At 31.7% G+C, this 18035-nt stretch overlaps 1 pseudogene; it reads right to left on the minus strand.

The window, feature by feature from the left end:
* Positions 1 to 11569: 11569 nt before the first annotated feature.
* LOC128283964 (probable disease resistance protein At1g61310) lies at positions 11570 to 12958 on the minus strand (annotated as a pseudogene).
* Between the last annotated feature and the right edge of the window lie 5077 nt (positions 12959 to 18035).

The following is an 18035-nucleotide window of genomic DNA, read 5'->3' on the forward strand; positions in this document are numbered from 1 at the left end:
AATTAGACTTACATTTTAAATCTGAAATGTACATATTTTATTATTTTGTTGAAGATAATGTAATGCTTGTAAATTATATATATATATATATATATATGTTAATGTAAAAATCATGGGCCAAAGTAATAAAAAAGAATTAAAATTAAAATAATAAAAAATAAATACTGAAATTAAATTTATCATTATCTTAATTTTTATCTAATTAAACTCGAGTTTGAGTGGTTTGGCAAGAAAAGAAATATAATTATAATGGATTATTGTTGTAGATTTAAACATAAATTCCAAACTTAAAACATTATTTATTTTGAGGTTTGAATTTAGAAGGTTAAAGTTTATTATAAATTTTGTACCATGTTAAAAAGTTTATTTTTGTCCTTCTACCGTTAAAAGGAAAATTTTACTTTATGTACATTTGAAAAACAGACATTTTAGTCCTTACACGTGAATTTTACCATTAATGGAATAATATCGTTTAACGGTGGTTAATGTGGCATTAAAATATTACATCAAATTAAAAGTTTACTTGTTTTGAAAATAAATGGAATTATGTGGCTTAACGGTGACTAAGGTAGATCAAACTACAATAATTTAAACATAACAATTATGTAAAAAAAAAAGAATTGAAAATAATTTTGGGTAAAAGAAAATCAATTTTTAACCTTTTAATTTAATTTAATTTTATTTAATGCTAAGTTAGCCACTATTAAATTATATCATTCCATTAACACGATAAAATTAACATGTAAGAACTAAAATATTAACTTTTCAAATGTATAAAAATTAAAATGTTCTTTTTGATTATATAAGGACTAAAATAAACTTTATGATACAAATTAGACTAAAATCGAAAATAAAAAAAATTAAATCTACATATAATAGTTTAAAAGTCATGCATTAATATCCAACAAAAGCACATTAATCAATTTATAAAAATGCTTTCATTAAATAATAAAAGAAAACTCCCTATTTTGCTATTAAATTTAAATCATTATAATCAAAGCCAACAGATTATGATGGAAATTTATATGTTTTATTCATTCTTCTATCATTTTCATCGCCAAACAAATATAAAGAACAAAAATAATATAAATTTTAATCACTGAATTATGTCTAATTTTATCATTATAACTTTGCTATATTTAATTATTATATTAAATAACTTATTGTTTTAATTTATTAGAAATCATCAAATTAAGTTATTAATTACTATATTTAATTGCATAAATCTTTTTTTTTTGCACGTAGCATAGTTTTATCTAAAAGTTAGTATCTTATTAAACTTTAAATTTGATTTGTTACTTGTAAAAGATGATTTTTGGATTGTGATGAAATTTGGTATATATGAATTAAACATATTTAATATACATGTCATATTCAAATGTAAATATTTTTCCTTAAAATTTGTAAAATAATTAATAATTGATATTACATTTATATTAAAAAATTAGAAAGTGACATCAAAATTCTAATTAAGATATATGATTTATCCAACCATTAAATTAAACACTTTCAATCTAATACGCCACTTAGGTATAATATGACACATGTTACCTCCAAACTATTGATAATTTATTAAAAAAACCCCTGAATTTATGTACCTTAATGAGAAACTTAAACATGCTTAAATTAAGGCTTGTAATGCTGGTATATTTTTGCTTCTGAGTATTTCACACTACTCCCCACGTTTCAACTTTCCGGAAATTCATGATGATGATGATGGGATCTGTTTCCCAATCATTACGCCACGTATCATCGTTGTTTGGCAGGCGTCTGATTCTGATTTGGAGTCGGAGAAAAGGGCATTTCATGTTGACTGGTAACCGGCTTCCACTGCCAGTCCACCCAGATTTAATGCGGATTGATCCTACATTTGTTGACTTCTTCACCTTTAAGTTCGTGGGCTTATCTTCATTCCTAATCATGTTTATCAACCTTTTCCTACATGATAATTTGAGTCCTGTGTAAAATTTGTCAAAGTCTTGACTAAAAATATCAAATAAAAAATAGGTTGTTTCAAAATATGAATTAAGCTTAAATCTTAAATGTTTAAATTTAAATTTGAATTCAATCTGTTTTATATTTCTAATATATTATATAATATTATTTTTATATATAATATATAATTATAACATATACACAAATTTAATTTATAGTAATATATACCTCCATATAACTCAAGACTTATATATTATGATAATAATTTATATAATATGATAATTAAATATATTATATTATAATTAAAAGTTTGTTAAATTGTTTATATTTATAAGAGATAAATCTCAAAATTATATATGAAATTTAATTTTATGTAATTTTACAAATGAAATTTTGATTTGATCAAATTCTCATTAATTATTAACATAATTATTAATATAACATTATTTTATATTTATATATTGCATATACAAATAATTATATTTATATAATAGAAAAATAAATTGATGTATTTATTTCTTTAAATATGTATGATTGAATAAAATTAAATTTTCTTGTATATATTTAAACCACAATTAAAGTTTAATGTGTCTAAATGCACCAAATCAAAATTCATATATAATTTTGAGATTTATTCTTTATTATAAAAATAGATATATAAGGTCGACATCATACATAAATCCAATCCGGTCGATAAACATGGCTTATTAGATATATTATATTAATATAATTATAACTATAGAAGAAAACATAAAACCCACGAATAAACCTACTTTTTTATTTCGTTTCTTATTGTCAAGGAAAAACTTCATTTTCTATAAATTTTATAAGGTAATATGTGCATTAAATCTTAATTTAAATTTTTTTATTATTTACAGTTATTTTTATAGAATATGGTGTAGAAGAAAGATTAACTCTTTTAGAGAAATCTTTGAAGTATTAATTGTTTGGGGTTTGAACAAACTTTCCATAAAAAAATTTTGTCCTTAAATCAAGTTGAAATTTTGTGTGATACATAATTTAATCTAATGAGATATATATTCTCATTCTATGAATTCATTCGGAATAACTTTTTCAAACATTCAAAACTTCTTGTAAAATCAACAGAAAAAGTCAACGTTCTTTTTCAAGTTATGTCCCTTAAAATCAATTGCATCTCTCAATCTAATATTATTTTAAACTTCTCACACGTTTACCAAATATTATATGGAATCATAAATGCATCACCAAAAGTAAAATCAAACCTGTAACACACAAATATGAAAGATCAACTCACAAACTAACTCTAAGTTGAAATGTAAGATCAACCAACAATTTTACAATAAGTGTAATCAACAAAGCAAAGTTTTTGAGTAGTGGAATCTTGAAAACCTCTAGAAGTGCAAATCAAAGAACAACACAACCTCCTCCTCCTCCATCTTCTTCTTCTATTGTATGCATGTATCAATGAAAAATGAAATAAAAAGAAAGAAAAAGGAAAGAAACTAGCTAGATTTGCAATTGTATGATAAAAGACTTACCTACATTATTATGGTTTTAAACAGGCACCCCACTCCGTATTCTGTCATTCCAGATCTTGACCAAGGGTCGAAGAACATTCTTAACATCGAAAATAGGGTGATCCCACTCTATTGATTTCCACCAATCTCTTGAATCCACACGAATTTCTTCGAGAGGATTAGACGGAGATGGTTTTCCTTCTTCATCAATCTCAAGGTGTGGAAGATATATATGAATCTGCTTTACTTGGACAATGTTCTATTTCAATGAATTAGAGGGAATCACAATCTATAACCCTATTTTCACTGCAATGCCCCTCAATAGTTTGGGAAAAGCAAATTTGATGGTACTTGTTCCTTGCTACCCGATGAATTTTCGACACCAGCTCTAACTACGACATTCAGATTTATTAAAGGTTCGAGTCTCAAAGACTCTAGTGTTTGAAGCAGATGGCATTTGGATGAAAATATATTCCTTCAAATCAGTTGCATCCCTCAATCCAATATCGTTTAAACTTCTCACATGAAACAGCCAAGGAGCAGACCATGTAGTGCAAGTCACGCGGATGAAATGCATGCAACTCGTAAAAGGTCAACCTGCTATATGTTACCCAGATAAAATACAGAAACTACAAATGTACGTATGTTGTCCGGATAAAGTATGTTTTTGTAACAAGCGGCCTGAATATGATTTGACAAAAACTTTTTGACTGGATAAAGTTAGCCAGGTACTTACCAGTTCTAGATAGGTCTTAGGTTATAATGTTTTTAAAGTTTGTTTACTTGCACAAGTTAAATTTATTGCTCTTTCAATGTAAAGTGTTATATATGTACATTTTTCTTTAACAAAAATGTAAGAGAGAAGTTAGTTTTTTGTTTCTCCTTCAACATCTGAGTTTTGCTTCTGTTTTCATCTTTCAACACAAATTTTAGTTCTTTTATTCTTGTTTTGTGATCTTAAAAACTCAACAAATGGAATCAAGAGCCAAAGTCTTTGAGGACCTTGGTTGTGTATTGTTTGTGAGTGACTTGTGTTTGAGAGCAAAGAAGCAAAAGCTGTTTTTGTTGGTTAGTTTTGTTGCTGCAAAGATGAGTTTTACACCACCATCACCACCACCTTTATTTGCTGGAGAAAACTACCACATTTGGGTAGTTAAGATGAAGACATGTCTCCAAGCGCATGATTTGTGGAATGTGGTCGAGAATGATGCAGAACCATCTTCATTGAGGGCCAGCCCAACCATTGCACAGATGAGGCAACACAGTGAAGAGTGTGCCAAAAAGCATAAAGTAATGGACTACTTGCAAAATGGAGTATCTGATGTGATTTTCACTCGGATAATGGCATGTGACTCACCAAAGCAAGCATGTGAGAAGCTAAAGGAGGAGTTTATTGGGTCAGACAAAACAAGACAGCAACAACTGATCAACCTTCGGAGAGACTTTGAGAACTTGAAGATGAAAGAGTCAGAGACCATCAAACAGTACTCTGATAGGATAATAACCATAATCAACAACATTAGGCTCCTTGGTGATGACTTCAGTGAGAGCAGAGTTATTGAAAAGGTCTTACAACTCTCCTGAAAAATTTGAGTCAAAAATCTCATCACTTGAGGACTCGAGGTACTTATCGACCATCTCATTGTCTGAGTTGGTAAACTCCTTGTATGCACTTGAGCAAAGGAGGGCCAACAGGCAGAAAAAGCATAAAAAAAGGTGCCTTCCAAGCCAAAAGCAGACTAGCCTCGAGCTTCTCTGCATACAAAGGAAAGGAATCCTGGTCAAGCAAGCCTAGATCAGATGGTAAAAAAATATATCCACCCTGCCCACACTGCAGAAGGGTAAGTCATCCGGGTGAAGTATGTTGGTATAAGCGAGACGTCTAGTGCAAAAGCTGCAAACAATTTGGTCATATTGAAAATGTGTGTAAGAGTAAAGGGAAGGTACAAGCTCAGCAACAAATGCAAGCTCAGGCTGCTGAGGACTTTCAAGCTCAAGAGGAGCATATCTTTACTGCCTTAAGCTTTGCAGCCTCAAGCAAAGTAAAAAAGGACTGGCTAGTGGATAGTGGCTGCACACACCATATGGCAGCTGATGAAATGCTATTCAAGGACCTCGATAGAAGTTTTGCCACAAAGATTAGGATTGGTAATGGAAACCTGATTGAAGCCAAATGCAGGGGCAATGTGGTGATCAACACACAGTTAGGTAACAAAGTAATTTTGTAATATCCTGAAAATTTTTACAGTAAAATATTATCCGTGAATAGTAAAACAAGGAAATAAAGTGACAAAAAGGGAAATTTTGAGTTATGTCAAAATTGAGAAGTATATTATGATATATTAATTTAAGAAAGGACTAAATTGTAAAAGTGAGAAAAGTTTTGTTGCACAAGAGTAAATACTCAAAATTTGAGGGGTTAAAATGTAAATATGGAAAATTTGAAGGACCAATAGTGTAAATATTTTAAGGGTGGAATGATCTAGAAACTAAGGAAAATGGATGAATTAGGACCAAATTGAATAGATGAAGAACTATGAGGGATTAAATTGCAATTTTACCAAATTAAATGATGACTCAAGGATGGAATTTTAAAAGATAATGAAGGGCAAAATGGTCAATTGGAAGTAATAATGATGCTAGAGATATTTTGATATTTTATAATTATTTAATTAGATAAATATTATTTTATTAATATTTTAATAAGATATTTTATTATTATTTTATTAGTACATAAAGAAAGAAAGATGAGAAATTCTCATCCATATTTCCCATGCACTAACGTGAGAGAAAGAGAGAAAGAAAGAAAGTTTTGCTTTCTTTACAATTTGGTCCTTTTACCAAAAATTTACCATTTTCACCCAAAAATCAAAAGAATTTCCATAGCTACCAAGAGAGAAAAATGTTAAGGAGACTATGGGAAGTTAGAATATCAAGTTGGATTCAGGAAATGGAAGCTGAAGGAGAGAGAAAATCAAGATGAAGATTGAAATCAATAGAATAAGGTAAGAACATCATGATTTCAATATATTTTTAAGTTTGATATTATTGAAAAAGCATGGGATTAATGTTAATGTAGAGTTTCTTTACATATGGTTCTATGTTCTTGATATGTTAGTGAAGAGAAAATAAGAGAAAGTGATGAAGAAATAGTGTAGAAAAAGAAAATAAGGGTGTTATAACATGGTAATTAATATCTTGCACTAAAATAGTTTTGGACAGCAGCAGTATTCTAACTTTGAAAAATCACCAAAAATTGTAGAAATCGAATTATAGTATGAATAAAATATGAAATTAAATATTATTGAGTCTAGTTTCTTATAGAAGTAATTGTGTAAGCAATGAAATTGTAAATCATGAGATATAATAAATTTTGTGAGACAAGGTTAGAATGATTTCGGGTTCCTCTATTCTGAATTTGGAAAATCATCAAAAATTGGATAAAAATAATTAGGGGCTTAAATTTATATGCTTATAATCTTGAATGATTCTATTTTCAAGAGAAATAAACTGGAACATCATTCGAATTCTGTACAAGGAGATAATTAATTTTTAGTGAAGAAGGGTCGGAACTGTCAGATAGCAGAATAGGGGCAAATTTAAAGAATAAACTGTACTTATTGGCTAAACCAAAAATTCTTAAAATTTTTTCAGGGAAAATTATCGGATCTTAATATGGAGTTCCATAGCTCCAGATATAAATAATTTAGTGACTATGACACGGATGGATAGCTTTGAATATACATATAAGTCAATAGTGAAATTATTGATAACGTTACTTGTAAGCATGATATATACATTAAGGATGTGGAATGGAGAGGAGGAGGAGGAAAATATATACGAATATTCAGTTAGCATGGCTAATTTGCATGTTTTAAGCTCACGGACTAAATTGAATAAAAGTAAAACTTTAGGGGGCAATTTTGTAAAAATGTCAAAAATGAATAAATTGAAGGGAATGAATTGTTTTATTATCTAAATTAATAAATTGAATGAAATTATCAATTTAAGATTGGGTGAAATTTGAGAAAATGGTAAATTCTCAATATGCCCCTAAATCTTGGTATTTCTGCAATTTAGTCAGGTAGGTTCGTATATCTTGAATGAGCATGTAAATAGGACAATTTAAATATTGTATCGTATTTTATATGATGTTTGAATTGAATATATGAAAAGGATGTTACATGAAACATGAAAATGAATACTAAATAATATAAATTAATTGAAATTATTTTGAAAATCTCGGTAATGCCTCGTATCCTATCCCGGTCTCAGGTACGGGTATGGGGTATTACAAATTTCTGATGTACTTTTTGTGCCTGACATAGACCAAAACCTCTTAGTGTTGGCCAGTTAATTGAAAAGGGTTATTCACTTGTTTTTAAGAGTAACTCTTGCATTATTAAAGATCCACTCGGTCAAGAATTAGTCACAGTGGCTATGACTGAAAGATGCTTTGTGTTGAACATGAATCAGTTGGAAAAGAAAAGATGTGTATGAAATCAATAAGTTTGTTGAGGCTGAAGCTAAAGGGTTCTTGGTATTTGTTTGGGAAGTTCTTCAAGATACGACTCTCATGATCCTTGTTGTGTGTGCTTTGGTGTCATTGATAGTTGGGATAATAATGGAAGGATGGCCAAAGGGAACTCATGATGGACTTGGGATTGTCGCAAGTATCTTGTTGGTCGTGATTGTCATAGCGACTAGTGATTATCGCCATTCATTACAGTTCAAGAATTTGGACAAGAATGAGCCAAAGGCTGCTACTGAAGATCTTGTAAAAGATCAAGTTGAAGCTAATCAAAATGGTCTTGAAATGGACATTGATGATGAACCAGTCAGAGGCACTAGACCATTGGCTGAGATTTATGAAAAAGCTCAAATGGTTGCAGTTGAACCAAGCTGCTTTGAAAAGGTTGAAGCTCAACAAGGCTGGAAACAGGCTATGGTTGATGAAATCAATATGATTAAGAAGAATCAGACCTGGCAACTAGTTGAGAGACCAACAAACATGTAGGTTATTGGAGTGAAGAGAGTGTTTCGAGCCAAGCAAAATGCTGATGGTAGCTCGAACAAACTCAAAGCAAGGCTGGTTGTAAAGTGTTCAGTCAGAACTATGCAGCATGCAAGCTAATGAGGAGTGTTGAAGTTGGCCTATATGCAGCATATGAAGTAGCCAAGGAGCAGATCATACAGCGCAAGTCATGTGGATGAAGTGCATGCAACTCGTAAAAGGTCAAGCTGCTGTATGTTACCCGGATAAAATATAGAAGCTACAAATGTATGTATATTGTCCGAATGAAGTATGTTTTTGTAACAAGCGACCTGTATATTATTTGACAAAAATTTTTTAACTGGATAAAATTAGTCAAGTACTTACCAGTTCTAGACAGGTCCTAAGTTATCATTATAATGTTTTTAAAGTTTGTTTTCTTGCACAAGTTAAATTTATTGCTCTTTCAATGTAATAGTATTATATATGTACATTTTTCTTTAACAAAAATGTAAGAAAGAAGTCAATTTTTTGTTTCTCCTTCAACATCTGAGTTTTGCTTCTGTTTTCATCTTTCAACTTCCTAAAATTCGAGCGGCCATACCATAGGATCGTTCTGGATTGAAGGAATTGAAACCTTTTAGCTTAACAATATGCAATAGTACTGTTCTTCGTCAACCTTTTTCTTTTTTGAGTCAATACTCAACAGTCCAATAGTTGTTGAAGTGGTGGGGGAAAGGGGGGGCTGATGGGTCAATGTCAATTCTAACGTTATGTTGATTGACGTTATTTCCTTAAAATTTATTGGAAGACAAATAATATCGATGCATTTAAATATATTTTTATAAATAATACGTTTATGACTAATTTTTAAACTAAAATGCTTTTGTTTAATGTTTAGGTAATTATTATCAAATAAGAAAACTTAACTCATAAATTGATACTTAAACTATACTTTTATCTCATTTTGATACTTAATTTTTTATCACAAATATTACCTAAATTATCATTTTCCTAATTGGTACCACCGTTAATAAAATCATTAAGTTTATTTAGAAAAAAGCCTTAACTCACAAATTGATATTTAAATTATTTAGAATCTTAATATTTTTTTTTGCAATAAATGATACATAAACTATATTTTTTCCCAATAGATATCCTTGATAGTTTCATCATTAGTCAAGTAATTAAATTTATTTAAAAATAGATAATCAATTAAAAATAGTCATGTAGTGGAAAAACAAAAAAAATTATTATTTTCTTTATATATATGATAATTAATTAAAATTTTTATAAAAATTAAAAATAGAGAAAACTGATTCAATTGGTTCAATCATATTACTTTATAAATCAATTAGCTCAACACCTATTTTTGGACTGATACCATTTGTGATAAAAATTTAAAAATTAAGATGAAAAATATATAATTTAAATATTAATTTAAGAGTTAAACCAATGAAAAGATACATATATAAATTGCTAAGTTTTATAAAAAAAATCAGTTTTAAACATTTAAATCGAATTTTAAATCTCATGCACGTAAATTTATTATTGAGTCACAGACATGTTTGGCTTATGAACGTCAACTTGCTGCTATGAAAACGGTTGGAAATATGGTCAAGACAAAATAGTTACACGAAAATTTAAGCAGATTGTTGATATATATTGCAGAGGAGGCAATGATGCGTTTATTTGGTTTTTGGCGAGTGTTTGTAAAATATAATTTTCTTTTTTTAGACACTTGAGTTCAAGTGAGAGTAATATTAAAGTTTTTTTTGTTAAACTGAAAGAGTTAAGTGTTAAAAAATAAGTATTAAAGAATCTCATCTGATGAATGAGACGCATTAATCGCATTTGTTGTTTGAGCTTTACCCTGTTATTATAATTTACAAAGAAAAAGTATTAAAAAATTTAAATGTTAAATTTAAGTTATAAAAATAATTGAATGTGCCACCAAATGAATCTCCGACTCTAGCTCCAACTACGACATTTAGATTAGTATCGTCGTTCTGGAGGCACACCAAATGGGATATTTATAAAGCATTTTTCTCTGAGCTGCATACGTGCTCAAGTCACCCACGTTACAGAACCGGCCTTCAAAAACCTCCAACTTGTTCAATTCTCTCATCTCTTCTGAGTTTTTTAATATTGAATGTATTACAAAATATTGAACCCGACATAATTTTGACAACAATCCAGTAGGGATTTTTTTTAATAGCCTGGTACATCCAAGATTGAGATATCTAAGATTCACCAACATTTCCAAACCTTGAGGTCTTTCTTTGAGACCAGTTCTTTCAAGATTCAGTTTCGTCAAAGCTTGAAGCTTCAATACAGGAGAAAAACTCTCTAATTCCCTACATGCATTAAGCAACAGTACCTCGAATTTCTCCAAACTAGAAATAGAGTTAGGCAAACTCTTTAGAAGATTATCAGAAAGATCAAGAATCTTAAGTTAGGGAAGTGATCAAAGAAAGATTCTGTGATTCCTTTTAATGAATTATGTGAGAGCAACAATGTTGTGAGTTTTGGAAATTTCAGAAAATTCTTAGTTTGAGGAATTATTGAGATGAAATTGTACATTAAAGAAACCTTCTCCAAATATTCACTCCATTCTTCCCCGTTTGGTAACTCTTTCAACTGCATACGAGCTTTTACCATAAATCTTTTCCATTTTACATGCAATGCCATATCCCTAACAAAATCATGCATATGCACACTATTCTTATCAATAAAAGAGGATCCATTATAATCCCTCTGAACCCTTTCTAGCAAACAATTTTCTTCAAGATTCTGCAAGATGGAATAACCACTACTCTCCATCGATTTTCTACTTCCCATTTCATCTATAAGCCCTTCTTCCATCCAGTGTTCAATTAACTCATCTTTAATGATTTCATAATCTTCAGGATATAATGCACAATACAAAAAACATTCTCGGTCTCTTTGTTTAAGACGAACATAGCTGAATTTCAAGCATCCATACACCTTATCTTCTATAGAAGGATAAGGCACTTGAACTTTCTTAAACCCCATTGCCCGAACAACCATTTCCAAACGTGTTGTCATCAATAATTTGCATCTATTAGCTGATGTTGGCTTAAGGATTCCAACGTCCTTAAGAGAAAAGCTTCTCCATACATCATCCAGTATCAGCACATGTCTCCCTTGTCCACTTAACATTTCTGATACCTTCCCTGCATGGATGATTGTATCTTCATCATCTGACAAGTTTCTTTCCAATTGAGATGCAATGTTCTTCTATAGCTTCGAATATCCAAGTCTTGGGATATAGTTACCCAAATCAGTTTTCTAAATTTGCTTTCTTTCAACAACCTGTTATGGACATCCTTCATAATGGTTGTTTTCCCGATTCCTCCCATGCCACACAGTACAATCAATCCAACATCATCTCTCATTAAATACTGATAAATTTCTTCTCTAACATTAGCTGCACTTACAAACTTTGTTGTTGGTAGGCTAACCGCTATGGTAGAAGGATCATTAACTATCAAGCTCCCGGGGAAATAACCTTCAGCTTGCACTTCCTTCATTGCCTGAGTGGATTCATCAATAAGTTTCAGCCGAGGATTGAACTTAAAGCGGATTGAGACAACTAGATGCTGGAATCTCTCTATAAGAAACTTTTTCTCAAATTGTATTTTTTTTTAAAATTTTCCAGGTATGCAGATTTTTTTGGGCACGATTCTATCCAGGATTTTGAGGAACAAAAAATTGTGCAAATCCGGTTGTTGGTGTTAGACACACTTTATTCGGATGAAGTATGAACTTCAATTTGAACTATAACAGCAATGTAATGTATCCGAATGAAGAATGAACAAAAAATGCTTGTTTTCAAGCTTTGAGCTTTAAGCAAGAATAGAAAGAGAATTTAGAAAGCAAAGAAAAATAAAGCATATGGAAGGAAAATCTGATGATTTCATTTAAAAAGAAACTTTGGCTTAAAGCCATTACATATACCAGACATTGGTCGGTCAAAATTAATAAATTCATCACCTAAACACTACCTAACTCCACTTAATACATTGGAACTAGGTGATACAAACTTGTACACTTGAACAAAGCTGGTAACCAGGTCTATTACCATCAAGTTACATTAATTGTCATCCAAAACAAAATTCAAAAGAACTAAATTGCAAGACATTGTTAAAAAGCAACTAAATGAAGCTAAGATGGAAACAGTAGCATTAAAATCTTCAGTTGCACGCATTTCATCCAGAAGACTTATGTGCATGAATTTGCATGAGCTGCATGGAGGCCAACTTCAACACTCCTCCTTGGTTTCCATGCTGCAAACTCCCATTAACTCTCTCAGTTTAATGAATCTTGATGTACTAAGAGGTTTTGTTAAAATGTCAGCAACTTGATCCTCAGAATTACAATGAATCAGCTCAACTTCTCGAGCTTGTTCCATCTCCCTAACAAAATGAAACTTTATGTTGAAGTGTTTTGTTCTTCCATGGAAGATAGGATTCTTTGCAGTTGCAACAGTGGATTGATTGTCATACATAATCCCTGTTGCTTCCTCTTGATGCAAGTTGAGATCATCTAAGATCTTCTTTAGCCATATGGCTTGATTCACAGCCCAGCAGCTGCTACATATTCAGCTTCAGCAGTGGACTGAGCAATGACACTTTGTTTCTTTGAACTCCAGCAGAAGATAGCTGAGCCAAGGGTGAAGACATACCCTGATTTGCTCTTCATGTCATCTATTAAACCTCTCCAGTCACTATCTGTGTATCCAACATGTTTCAGACTTTCAACCTTGTTAAATAGCATTCCATGGCTTAAAGTACCCTTGATGTATCTAAGCACTCGTTTGGCAGCTTGAAAGTGCTTCTCATTGCAACAATGCATGAATCTTGAGAGCAAACAGACAACAAACATAATGTCTGGCCTAGTGGCAGTTAAATATAACAAACAACCAACCAAGCTTCTATAAGCAGATTCACTTACTTGCTCAGAATTGCCTTGGCTCGATAGTTTCTCTCCTATTGCAATTAGAGTACTTGTAGCCTTGCAACTTTGCATTGAGAACTTGTCCAATATCTTCATGGAAAACGTTCTCTGACTTGGAAAGATTCTTCCTTGAGTTTGAGTCACTTCCATGCCAAGAAAATAAGTCATCCTTCCTAAATCAGACATTTCAAACTCCTGCTCCATCTTGGCTTTGAAGTCAACCAACATTACCTGGTCTCCTCCTGTGACCAAAAGATCATCAACATATAGAGACACAATGAGCTGTGTTTCAGCTCCTTTCTTCTTAACATACAATGTTGGCTCACTAAGGCTTTTTGTAACGTCCCCTAACCCTATACCATCGCCGAAACAGGGTTACGAGACATTACCAGTCAGTACAGTCCAATTCCAGTCATTAATTAAAATAAATATTCACACTCATCCTAGTTTTAAGATGTCGTCCCTTTAATGGGCCCTAGCGGTCCAATATGAACAGTAAATTCAATTCGGAACTAATTTAGAATCCCTACGAATTTTCAATAAATTTCAAAATTCATACTATATACCGTTGTCAACCATAATTTACTTATTTCATCAATACTTTTACAACCTAAATGACTCTCATTAAGCATCCTAGGTACGTGCCATTATCAATACTCAACATACTTTACCTCATTGAATTCGGGATTGGCCTAGGATGCTGATTCAACAGTCTAGCCTTAACTTAACCTGCGCACAGAAACAAACCGTACGCTGAGTATACACTCAATGGTATTTCTATAATCTGAACACTTAAGCAATTATAAAACTTATTAATTTATATATCGAACTATTCAAACTCAATGAGTATTCAAACATTCACTTTTCAACCAATGTTTTGGTCTACTTTCAATTTCAAATCATTTATTAGTTTCAATAGCAATTAATCAATCAGTAATGTTCATTAACAATCAGAACAATTATTTATTCAGTAACAATCATTTATTCGGTAACAATCAATTATTCAATAATAACCAATTATTCAGTATCGATCAATTGATTGGTTATCTAGTAACAATCAATTATTTAGTAAAATCAAATATTCAGTAGCAATGAAGTTATTCAGTAATAGTCATTTATTCAGTGACAATCAATTATTCAGTAATGATCAATTATTCAAGAATATTCGATTATTCAAGAATACTATTATCCAAGAATATCAATTATTCGATAATGTGCAATTATTCAGTAATAATCAATTATTTTATACCTTTATTTACCCTTATTAACATGACTCGGACTCAGACGGATACACGGATCCAACCAACACACCAGTACGGCACATAGTGCCTCATCGGCCGGGTCAAACAAAGAATAAGAATAAGAGTAAAACGGTACACAAAGTACCTCATTGGAACAAATCTGGAACAGTAATAGTAACAGTAACAGTATTCAACACACAAAGTGTTGAATCGATAACGGTAACAATAACAGTATTCGACACACAAAGTGCCGAATCGGTAACAGTAACGGTAATAGTAACAGTAGTCGGCACATAAGTGCCTGATCAATAAGTCGGCAAAAACCCGTACTCCTTCATATCCTATGGCATGCTAACTATATCTAACTAGCCCGACTAGTTAATAGGATATTTAACTCACTTTTCAGTATAATTTCTATCTTAGTTTAATATCAAATATAATTCACTTTCTCAATTCAATAATTCTTTCCTTAATATACCATTCCAATAATTACATATATTCACACATTTTCACAATCTCATACATTTTCATTCAATTCAATATATATATCTCAATTATTCACATTAATTCATAATTTAATACAATTCAATTCACTTTTCATTTTCATATAATTAAATTCCACAATAAACACATGTTCATAATTATTTCACCACATTTTCAAATCAAATCATTTCAATAAAAACACAATACCAATAATTTATACTTTAATTATTTACCATAACATTCAATTAAAATACAACAATTATTAATTAAATTCACCCTTCAATTTCAATCAATATTCATTTTATTTCAAATAATTTAATCAATGCACCTACCATACATAATAAATAATAAATTCAATAATTAAATATTAAGTTCAGGTTATAGAAATACAAACCATAATTTTCGAGCTAACTCCCGTTGACTTTGTCTTGTCCTTTCTTAGCCGAGATTTCTAGTACCACATTGACTACGAAATTAATACAATTCATAATCATTAATACATTACTAATTTATATCTTGAGTTACAAAATTCTAAATTAAGATTCGCTAATTTTTCCTGAAACTAGACTCACAAATCTTCTTACCATAAAATTTTCAGAATTTTTGGTTTAGCCATTAAGTACAGTTTATTCTTTAAATTCACCCCTATTCTGCTGTCTGATAGTTTTGACCCTTCTTCACTAAAAGTTAATTATCTCACAGTACAGAACTCAGATAATATTCCCGTTGATTTCTTCTGAAAATAGACTCATTTGGTATTCTAAACATATAACTTTAAGCCTCTAATTATTTTTATCCAATTTTTGGTGATTTTCCAAAGTCAGAATAGGGGAACCCGAATTTATTCTAACCTTGTCTCACAAAATTCATTATATCTCATAATTTACAATTCAATTGCTTATACCATTTCTTCTATAAGAAACTAGACTCAATAAGCTTTAATTCCATGTTTTATTCATCCTCTAATTTAATTTTACAATTTTTGGTGATTTTTCAAACTTAGACTACTGCTGCTGTCCAAAATAGTCTTAGTGCAAAATGTTGATTTTCTACTTTTAATTTCAATTTAATCCTAACTAAATTCACTTTCTCGATAACCGTAAAATTTGGGTCATTACACTTTTTGAAATCCCAAATGAGCAAGTAGTTGTCGATTCTGCTATTCCAGGCCCTTGGTGCCTGTTTTAAGCCATACAAGGCTTTCTTGAGCCTGTAGACCATGCCTTCCTTGTCTGTCACTTTGAAGCCTTGAGGTTGCTCCACATAGATTTGTTCTTCAAGAAAACCATTGAGGAATGCTGACCTCAAGTTGGTGGATTTTCCACTCCATCTAAGCTGCCAAGGCAACCAGTAGCTTGATGGTGTCTAGCCTGGCCACTGGTGCAAAGGTTTCCAGATAGTCTAGGCCATACTTCTGGCTAAACCCCTTTACAACCAACCTTGCTTTGAGTTTGTTTAGGATCCCATCAGAATTATGCTTGGCTCTATAGACCCATTTTACCCCAAAGGCTTTCCTATTGGCTGGTCTTGCAACTAACTCCCAAGTCTGGTTCTTCTCAATCATAGCAATTTCATCAGACATAGCTTGTTTCCAACCTTGGTGTCCCTCAGCCTCTTCAAAACTACTTGGTTCAACTGTAGCCATAAGTGCTTTTTCATAAATTTCAGCCAAAGGTCTAGTGCCCCTGATTGGTTCACCATCAGTGTCCATTCCTGGACTATTTTGATTAGGTTCAGTCTGATCAGCCACAAATTCTTCAGAAACAGCTTCTGGCTCATTTTTGTCCTAATTCCAACATGCTTTCTCATTGAACACAACATCTCTGCTCACCATTACTTTGTTTGTTGAAGGATCAAGGATCCTGTAGCCCTTTTTGACTGAGCTATAGCTAACTAGAATGCCTGCTTGAGTTTTCTTATCCAGCTTGCTTCTTGTTATAAGCCAATTTTGGGCCATTTATAAGACTCGGGCCCAAATGCATTACAAATAAACTAAGCCTAAACAACTAAACCCGAAGCCCAACTACCCCAGCCCAATAACCTAAACTCAACATTCAGAAACCCTAATCCCACCACGCCCCATACCCCCGCCATCGACCAGACCACGCCCACGCTCGACACCAAAGATCGCCACCGCTCCACCATGCCTCTGCCACCGCCGTTCGCCCATGCCCTGCAAGCAAGAAAGAAGACAAGACAGATATAATAAAAAATATGTGTAAAAGGGTTATAAAAACCCAAATCAAAAACTGTAAAACTCTCTTTTTTTTTTCTTTTTTTGGGCAAGTTCTAATACATACACTATATTTTCAAATACAAAAACAGTGAACTGAACAACACAAAAATCGAGCATCTAAGGTGATCACTTTTCTTTTATATATTTCATTCTTGTATTTTAGAATTTATTTTATTTATTTATTTTTTTAAAAAAAATATTTTCATAATAAATATTTAAATAAAAGGAAATATAAAAAAGGAAGAAAATTACCTTTTTAAATTTTCGCCATCACGTCTTTGTGGCCGTGACGGAGAGCGGCATGCACGTCATGGAAGCTTCGTTTGAGCATGGCCTGAAATCACCCAGGCCATAGAAAGAGGAGAGCTTTCTCCTCTTTTTTTAGAAGCGGTAGCAAAAATAAAAAAAAAAAAGGTCAAAATTTTACTTTTATAACGAATCAAAACGACGCCGTTTTGAGCCTTAACCTCCATGGTCAAAACGACGTCGTTTCACCCTTTAGACATTATGTCCGACCTGCGACCCGACCCGTCCGGCCTAGGATCCGCGTGTTTTGGTGCGGAAGGGCTAATTGCGCTTTTGGCCCTTCCGCATTTTCATTATCTTTCAATCAAGTTTTTAATTATTTTAGTTTGACCCGAAATACGCCGTGATTTACAATTTGGTCC

Source organism: Gossypium arboreum, chromosome 11 (genome assembly GCF_025698485.1).
Source record: "Gossypium arboreum isolate Shixiya-1 chromosome 11, ASM2569848v2, whole genome shotgun sequence".
Lineage (NCBI taxonomy): Eukaryota > Viridiplantae > Streptophyta > Magnoliopsida > Malvales > Malvaceae > Gossypium > Gossypium arboreum.